Source organism: Dipodomys merriami, unplaced genomic scaffold, assembly GCF_024711535.1.
Source record: "Dipodomys merriami isolate MVZ:Mamm:240054 unplaced genomic scaffold, mDipMer1.0.p SCAF_19, whole genome shotgun sequence".
NCBI classification, from domain to species: Eukaryota; Metazoa; Chordata; class Mammalia; order Rodentia; family Heteromyidae; genus Dipodomys; species Dipodomys merriami.
In genome coordinates, this window is record NW_027203270.1 from 31818157 (window position 1) to 31827314 (window position 9158).

A 9158-nucleotide genomic window follows, 5' to 3' on the forward strand; every position below is an offset into this window, starting at 1 on the left:
GAAGAGCTGAGGGACAGCGCCCAGGCCCAGAGTTCAGGCCCCATGACCGGCAAATTAAAAAAAAAAACATAAAAAAAAAAACATGACAATGAGAGATGGCTGGATGATCATTATCTTTTTTGTTATTGCTGGTACTAGGGCTTGAACTTAGGACCTCACACTCTTGTTTGGCCATTTCATACAAGGATAGCTAGCTCTACCACTTGAGCCACAGAGCCACTTCCAGCTTTTTCTGCTTATGTGGTGCTGAGGAATCGAACCCAGGGCCTCATGTATGCAAGGCAAGCACTCTACCACTGAGCCACCTTCCCAGCCCTCATCTCCGTTTTCTAGGCAAAGAAAGTGAGGTCTCTGGAGAGTAAATGATGGACCTAAGGTCACAGAGTTAGCACAGAGCTTGGACTGCAGCCTTGCAGCCTAGCATTGTCTTCCAGATGGCTGAGGCTGAGGGATATGTGAAGCCCAAGACCCAGGCTCTTCCCTGGAGATTTGATGATACTGCTGAGATTCCTGTACAGGATGAGTCCCTTTGCATGCGGTGTTAGGAGAAGACCCACCTAAGATCTGGAGAGAGCTTAGAAGGCAGGACTGAATTCCTGCTCCCCTCCTAGTGTGGCTCCTTCAGAGACCGGGCAGAGGCCTAGACGCTCTGCCCGCCTAGGCAGCTTGTTGAGATGAATGTCGCCAGTGTGTGCCCAGAAAGTGCATCACAGCCAGGAATTGTTTTGCTAGGTGGCTACAACCACAGTTGGCCGGCTCGGCCCTTGCTTGCTGTCATCTGTGTCACATCCAACCTCACATTGTACCCCTTCTGTGTGAGGACAGGCCAGGATGAGCTGAGAGGCAACCCATAAAAGAGGGTAACAGGCTGGGCTCACATCTGTAATCCTAGCTACTCAGAAGGCTGAGATCTAAGGATCGTGATTCAAAGCCAGCCAGGGCAAGAAAGTCTGTGAGATTCTTATCACCAATTAACTACCAGAAATCTGGAAATGGAGCTGTGGCTCAAAGGGGTAGAGGACTAGTCTGGAGTGAAAAAGCTCAGGGACAGAGCCTAGGCCTGGAGTTCAAACTCCATGACCAACCCTTCCCCCCCTAAATGAGGATAACTGAGGATCAAGGTCACAGGGCCCAGGTAGGGACCTAGGGAGCAGCTCAAAGAGAATCCAAACAAGGGCCTGTCACCACCCCCCTCAGCTCTTCCCTGCTGGGATCCCACAGTCCCTCAAACCCACAAAACTTCCCCAGTCTCTGCCCTCATAACATGGCTAAGAGAGGCTCTCCTTGACCCCAGGGCCTGCAGGGCCCTTTCACAACCCTCCCTTCTGTCTGACAGAAGCAGCTCTGGAGTTCTTTCTGCCCTAGAGGTGCTGGAGAATAATACTGTTAGAAAGACTGCCATCTGTCTGGGCAAAAGATTGAGCAAGGCCATTGCTCAATTTGTACCACTCACTCTCTCTGGTCCTCCTTTGTTCTGGATGCCCCGTACTTATCAGCTAGTTAGGTAACACATTGGAGCTGGGAGACAGTGTTCAGAATTTTAGCTAGATCTGAGGAGCAAGGTTCGAAGCCAGTGTGGGCAGACAAACCCAAGGAACTCTTATTGCTAATTCACCAGCAAAAAGCCGAAAGTAGAGGTGTGGCTCAAGTGGTAGAGCACCAACCTTGCCCCCTCAAAAAAGCTCAGAGATGGTGCCCAGGTCTTGAGTTCAATCCCCAGTACCAGAACACACACACACACACACACACACACACACGTACATGCACAATGCATAGAGTACGTGCTCAATGAACAAGTGTTGAACAGATGTTTCTTTTACTGAACTGGCTCTCTGACATCTCATTCACGGAGCCATCCTTTCTCCTGGGACCAATCATCTGACCGGAAGCACAGAAAGCCTGGGAACTTCATAGCAGCCGCTTACATCAGAAGCACTGAGTACACAGCTTGCTGCCTGGCTGGGTCCCCTCAGCCTGCCTCCCACCTTGAAATGTGTGTGTGTGTGTGTGTGTGTGTGTGTGTGTGTGTGTGTGTGTGTGTGTGTGTGTGTGTGTGCAGACACACACACACACACACACGCACACGCACTCTCTCTCTCTTCCCTGCCCCTCTCCTGAAGTCCAGACAGACCTCCTATCCTCCTGTAGGCTTTTCCTGAGTTGGCCTGTGTTGGGAGAATTGGAAGCAAGATCCTCCCTCTCTCTGCCATCCTCCCCGCCTGGCTCCCAGGAGCACACGGAGCCTGGCCTGGCCGCCTGCCTGAAAGGAAGTGGCCCAGACAAGTAGCCGAGAGGATGGCGTGACTGCAGAGAACACCGTGCCATGCCTGGGCACACGCACTCCAACGCCCAGCTGCCCAGCAATGTGCAGCCAAGGACACAGACACAGACACCATGTCTCCCCCAGGAGTGCAAGATTCCACCCTGCAGCCACACCCTGTCCCCACAGCCCTGGACAAAGAGTAGCACTCACTCCACCTGAGACTCAACCCACGCTCATTCCACTCATCCCCTGCAGTCCCACGGAAGACTCTGCCCATGTGTCTGGATGCCTGGGCTCCACCTAAACACAGCTCCCACACATAGCCTGACACCTTCTTCTCTGTCTTCTTTTTTTGTTTTTATTTGGTCAGTGGTGGGGCTTGAACTCTGGGCCTGGGTGCTCTCCCTCAGCTTTTCAGCTCAAGGTGAGTGCTCTATCATTTGAACCACAGAGCCACTTCCTGTTTTCTGGTGGTTTATTGGAGATAAGAGTCTCACAGACTTTCCTGCCTGGGTTGGCTTTGAACTGTGATCCTCTGATCTCAGCCTCCTGAGTAGCTAGGATTACAGGAGTGAGCCACCAGTGTCTGGCTTCTGTCTTCTTTTTTGTGCCGGTACTGGGACTTGAAGTCAGGGGATTGAGTTCTTGCTTAGCTTTCTTTCTCAAGGCTGGCACTCTACCATTTCAGCTACACTTCTACTTCTGGCTTTTTTACTTCTGGGGTGGCTTTGGACATCAATTGTCAGACTTCAGCCTCCTAAGTAGCAAGGATTACAGGTATTAGTCACCAGCGTCTGGCTCCAGACACTTTTTTTTAAAACTACCTTTGATTGGTCAGATCTAAGGACAGAGGGTCTACTTCCAGCAAGGCCACAGTCTCCAGAGGCTCACACTTCCCCAGGCAGGTCCTGAGCTGTGATTCTGCCTCATCACAGCTACTGAGAATTAGTTTCGTGTGCTTATAAAATGCTTGGCCCTTGCTGGGCACTGGTGGCTCACACCTGTAATTCTAGCTACTTAGGAGGCTCAGACTGAGGATCCAGGTTGAAGTCTGTGAGATTCTTATCTCTAATTAACTACCAGAAAACTGGAAGCAATGCTGTGGCTCAAAGTGATGGAGTGCTAGCCTTGAACAAAAGTGCTCAGGGACAGCACCCAGGCCCTGAGTTCAAGCCCCATGACTGACCAAGACAAAAAAAAAAAAAAAAAGAAAGGCTCAGCCCTGCCTCGGGACAGTGTTGAGAACTCTTGAGCGCTGTTGTACTGTTACCTTCCAGGAATTGGACACTGTCATACACAAGCATTCACATGTTCTCCACAAGAACAGAGGTCCATGGGGGTCTCTGCCCCTGAGATCTACACCAGATAGGCTTCATTTTCATCAATGGCTTGGAGAAGTTTGTCTTTATCCTGTGTGAATTTAAGGTGCATGTTCTTTGGCACAGTTCTGCTCTTGGCCATGTGTGGCTACTAAGCACCTGAAGTATGCTTAGTCTAAATTGAGATGTGCTGTAAATGTAAAGATAAAATGGTATTAGGAGTGAGGCACTGGTGGCTCACACCTGTAACCCTGGCTACTCAGGTGGCGGACATCTGACACTCACAGCAAGAAAATCTGTGAAATTCTTGCCTCCAATTAACCACTAAAAAGCCCTGGCTTAAGGTGATACAGCACCACCTTGAGTAAAAAAAGCTAAGGGATAGTGTCCAGGCCCTAAGTTCAAGCCCCAGTACTGATACAAAAATAAAATAAGCTGGGTGTTAGTGGCTCATGCCTGTAAATCCTAGTTACTCAGGAGGCTGAGATCTGATGGTCATGGTTTGAAGCCAACTTGAGCAGAAAAATCCATAAGATTCTTATCTCCAATTAATCACCAAACAGCTGGATGTGTAGCTGTGATCCAAGGTGGGAGAGCTCCATCTTGAGTGAAAAAGCAAAGGGAAAGCATCCAGGCCCTGAGTTCAAGCCCCAGGACACTCTCTCTGTCTCTTTCTCACTCTTCCTTTTTCTCTCTCACACACAGAGGGACAATAAAATAGTCTGTGTGGTTCTCTCTTCCCTAGCAGTTAGAAATACAAGTTGCATATGTGTTTACCCTGTATTTTTTTATAAGGCAGAGCTGATTTCATGGGTCTTTTTTGTCGTTGTTGTTGGTCGTGGGGCTTGAACTCTGGGCCTGGGCGCTGACCCTCAGCTCTTCAGCTCAAGGCTAGCGCTCTACCTCTTGAGCCACAGTGCCACTTCCTGCCTTTTCTGCTTATGTGGTGCTAAGGAACCCAGGGCCTCATGCATGCGAGGTAAGCACTCTACCACTGAGCCACCTTCCCAGCCCTAGAGCACTCAGTACTAGAAATCAGCCCTTTCCTTGCTTTCTGCAGAACACTTGCTCTTGTTGACTCCTTGTTTGCTTTCAAGAAGCCCTGAGGAGGTTGAGGAGTTGGCCCTATAGCAACGAATGCCCTTGAATTTGAGTCTGGGGGCTCCTCACCTTAAAGCTTGGTAGATCCCTGCTACGGCTCTCATCCCCTCCCTTCTTCTCTTCTCTGTCCTCTCAGCTTCTACCCTTCTTAGTTCCTCCATGGAATTAGGCAGGGACAATCCCACTTTGACCAGCACCTACAGGTACATCCTGGCCTGGCTTGGCAGATCCTTCATACAGTGTTGACATCTCCATCACCCTCCTAGATCAGGCCAGCCTTTTCCACAGCCCTGCCTCCAGCCTGGCTTGGTACCTTCTGGAATTCACATCAGGAGAGGACAGAGGACAGAGACACAGCTACACATGAGCACAGGGCTCCCACTGGCACAGGAACTCCAGAGGAGAGGTCTCGCGCCACACACCTCCCTTCTAATCCCTGTTCAAATGCACACAGCCCATCCTATGCCTCTTTGGATACACGTGTCCACAATGCCATGACCTATACTGAATGCATCCCCCCCATCCCCCCATCCCCCTCGCCATAAACTCACCAACACTGTTTAAGGCACTTACAAACGCATACGCCTCTGGGTGGGTAGGAGGAAGGAAGAAGGATGGAAGGAAAAAAGAATGAAGAAAAAGAAAGGAAACCTACCATATCCTGGTTATGACATATCTTCTTCGGAGATGGATGGATTCAGGCCCCCCAATAAGATCAGGATTCCAAGATCAGCAAACGTGAAATATCCAACTGAAGCGTCCTTGTTTTCTAGAATTTCTGGATTTGACTGAGACAAACAAACAAACAAAAAGCTATCAGCCCCAGGAACTCGTTCCACAGAAAAGATAAAGGCAAGTCCCACCGAGCAGCGCTGGGAGCAGCAGGCCCTGTGCCCCCAAGCCGGAGGCAGCCAGGGGCTTGGGGACAGGGTCTGGCAGTGTTTAGGGCGGCTGTGATGTCAGTGGAAAGGAGGGTTTGGGTTGGGAGTGCGGTACAATAGCTCCTTTGTCCCCTTCCCCTCCTGTCCTGAGTTCACACTGAAACTACGCAGCAGCCTCATACCACGTGACACAGACGTGGGCCCAGGCAAGGAGGCACTGTCACACAAAGTCTGCCCCAACATGGGTCCATGTGTCCACATGTGTGCACAAGCATGTACATGCATATTCATGGCCCATGTGTAGACCCACACACATGTAGTGAGATATACTGATGTGTGTGTGTGTGTGTGTGTGTGTGTGTGTGTGTGTGTGTGTGTGTGTGTTATTGGGACTTGAATGCAGAGCCTTGTGCTCTTGTCTTTTTGGCTCAAGGTGAAATGTGATGTGCTACCATTTGAGCCCACAGCTCCACTTCCAGCTTTTTGGTAGTTAATTGAATATAAGAATCTCGCTGGGCACCGTTGGCTCACGCCTGTAATCCTAGCTACTCAGGAGGCTGAGATCTGAGGATCACAGTTCAAAGCCAACCCAGTCAGGAAAGTCCCTGAGACTCTTATCTCCAATAAACCACCAGAAAACAGGAAGTGGCGCTGTGGTTCAAGTGGTAGCGCTTGCCTTGAGCTGAAGAGCTCGGGCCCAGAGGTCTAGCCCCACATCTGACCAAAACAAAGCAAAACAAAACAAATCTCACAACTTTTCTTCTTGGGCTGAATTTGAACCACAAGCCACAGAGACACCACCACTGTCTCCCTCCACACCCTCTGCCCCCACAGCGTGTGTTCACCTACCGTTCTTCTTACACTGACCCACACCTGTGCACACACTACTTCAAAGTCACACTTCTCCAGCTCATCTTCTATTCTTCCATCTCTCAAGTATCTATAGGACTGTGCCCAGCCCCTCACAGTACCACTGGGCTCTGGCTTGGGCCAGGCAGGACCAGAGATATGTGAACCTGACCTGAAGGGTGAAGGCCTGAGGAGATAGGAGAAGGGACATCACAGAACAGGCATAGGAAGGGGCAGGGAGCAGGAGGTGGGGCACATATGTGGGAGCTGTCAACTTTTTGGGCTGGTGTAGTAGATGTGGGCTATGAAGGGTGGATGGGTAATAGACAGATAGAGCCTCGAATGCTGGGCTCAGGATGCTTCTGGCTCCCTGTGGAAGTGGATAGATGTGGAGCCTGGTCAGCAAGAGTCCCAGGGACCAGATGTGAAGGTGGATGAGGTTACTTGGGCAGTGTATCAAGCAGGAAGACATCACCAGACACTGATCACACACAACTTTGAATAAACTCAAATCCGAAGACGCACTCATTTATATGCCATGATTTCTCATCCTCTCTAGATTAATTTCATTTTTTTAACCATCCTAATGTGCTAGAAGTGCTAATGATGAATTATTAAGGACTATAATTAGTAGGCAGAAATACTTAGTGACAGCCACAGTATTAGTATTACTGATGGATGGGCCTCTGCAGACTTGTCATCTCTCCGTAGACCTGAGGGAGGGACACAGGACACAGGACATTTCAGGTTTGAGCTGTGAGAGCTTGGATGAGAGGTGTGTGTGGGGGGAAACAGCTGTCCATCTCCCTGTGCTCAGTTCACTACAGGCTTCTGGCAGTGGATTCTCTGTCCTCTGCTGACCGCAGACCACTGTCCCCATTCCCTGAGATGGGGAAGCCAGCCAGTCACTTTCCCTCAGTGACCTCAAATCCTCAAGACCTCAAGTGGGAAGGGTCAAGAAAGGAGTAGGAAGAGGAATCAAGAATTTTGGAAAATAAGAAAAGGAAGACAAAGGGAGAGAGCAGGAGGCGGCAGAGGATTCTATGGGAAGTTCCATGTCCAGTCTGCTTGTGTTCTAGGTATGTAGACTAAAAGAGATGCATATGTCTTTGTGGGTGACACCCTGCAGATAACTTCATTGCAGCTTTCCAAGGGCCCTAGGAGACTCTTGAGGGTTGAGGATCCTCCATCCTTCCCTCCTATGAGAGTGAGCCTGAACACCCTTTCTCTTAGTGGCCTTCTAGGACCCTCCTCACGCTTTTCTGCTTGCTCTTTGCAGGGAGGAGAAAATAGAAAACAGATGTTCCCTCATGTTTGTCCAGAGGGGCTTCCAAATCCTTCTCATCAAGTTCCACTTCTTACCAGTCCCCCTTCTCCTCCCAGGACGTATGGGCAACACCTCCCCTAGTCCTAACCCTACAGGGTGCCCACAGCATGGAAAGTGATGGCATGGATGGGTAGGTAGGCCTGAGGTTTGAACAACCTAGGATCTGAGGGTGTGTGTGTGTGTGTGTGTGTGTGTGTGTGTGTGTGTGTGTGTGTGTGTGTGTGTGTGTGTGTGTGTGTGTGTGTGTGTGTGTGTGGTGTTGCTGCTGCACACGTGGGCTGTCTGTATGGCATTGTGAAGGATTTGGAAACATGCAAGGATTATAAGAAAGAAGAATAAGAGGAAAAGAAATAGGTGTTAAGATATGTGAAAGGCAAGAGCCGGGGGAACAATGGTAGAGTCCAGACAAGAAGTGGAAGAGAGAAAGGTCAGGAGATGGAGATGAGCCCCACCCACCCCAAAGCAGCCCCCTCAAGCGCTCCCCTTCCCCCAAGAAGGAAATTAGGAGGCCACTGCAAATGTGTTGGGTCATTTCCACATGCTTTATTCCAGCAATCAAAATAATTAAAAACATCTCAAATTATTATACACATACAAAATAGGTACAGAGTCTCTTGCTTCCTCCCACCCCAGAAGGAAAAAAAAAAACTGCTTTGTGCTTTGGGAAGTGGTGCTCTGAAGCCCAGATGTGGGACTGTTTAGGAGAGAGGCTGAGAATGGGTCACAGTTGCAGGAGGGGAGGGTTTTGGAGGAGAGAAGTTGAAGGAGGTCATAGAGAGACAGGCCCAGAAGCCAGAGGGGTGGAGAGAGGGTGGAGGAGAAGAGCCAGCAGGTTGGAGTTGCCACTCTTCTTCCATGTTAAATAGCACCGTCAGGAAAAAAAAATTCACATGAGTCCCCATCCACAGAGAGAGAGAGAGAGAGAGAGAGAGAGAGAGAGAGAGAGAGAGAGAGAGAGAGAGAGAGAGAGAGAGAGAGAGAGAGAGAGAGAGAGAGAGAGAGAGAGAGAGAGAGAAAGAGAGAGAGAAGAGAGCACAAAGGAAAAAAAAAGACTTGGAACAAAAGAAACATTTGTTGGCCTAGGGGGACATCTCAACTTCGATAGCACCAGAGATCCCTTCCTTGTCCCACCCCATCACAGATGTAGCACCTTTGATATCAAATGGGGTGCCACTGCCCCCTCCCCCACTCCTGCCCCCCACACAGTTGCCCCCGGTGACACACAAAGACAAGAACGAGGTAGTCTTTCAGCAACACAATTACACAAGGCACAGAACAATCTCTCCCACCCAGCCCTGCTCACGCAATGTGTGTGGGGGGTGTTGACATGGTCATCCCAAATCTGATGTTTCCACTCTTCTGTGACCCTGCCTGACTCCACACCCCAGAGGGGCATGCGTGGCCCTTTGAAAATAAAG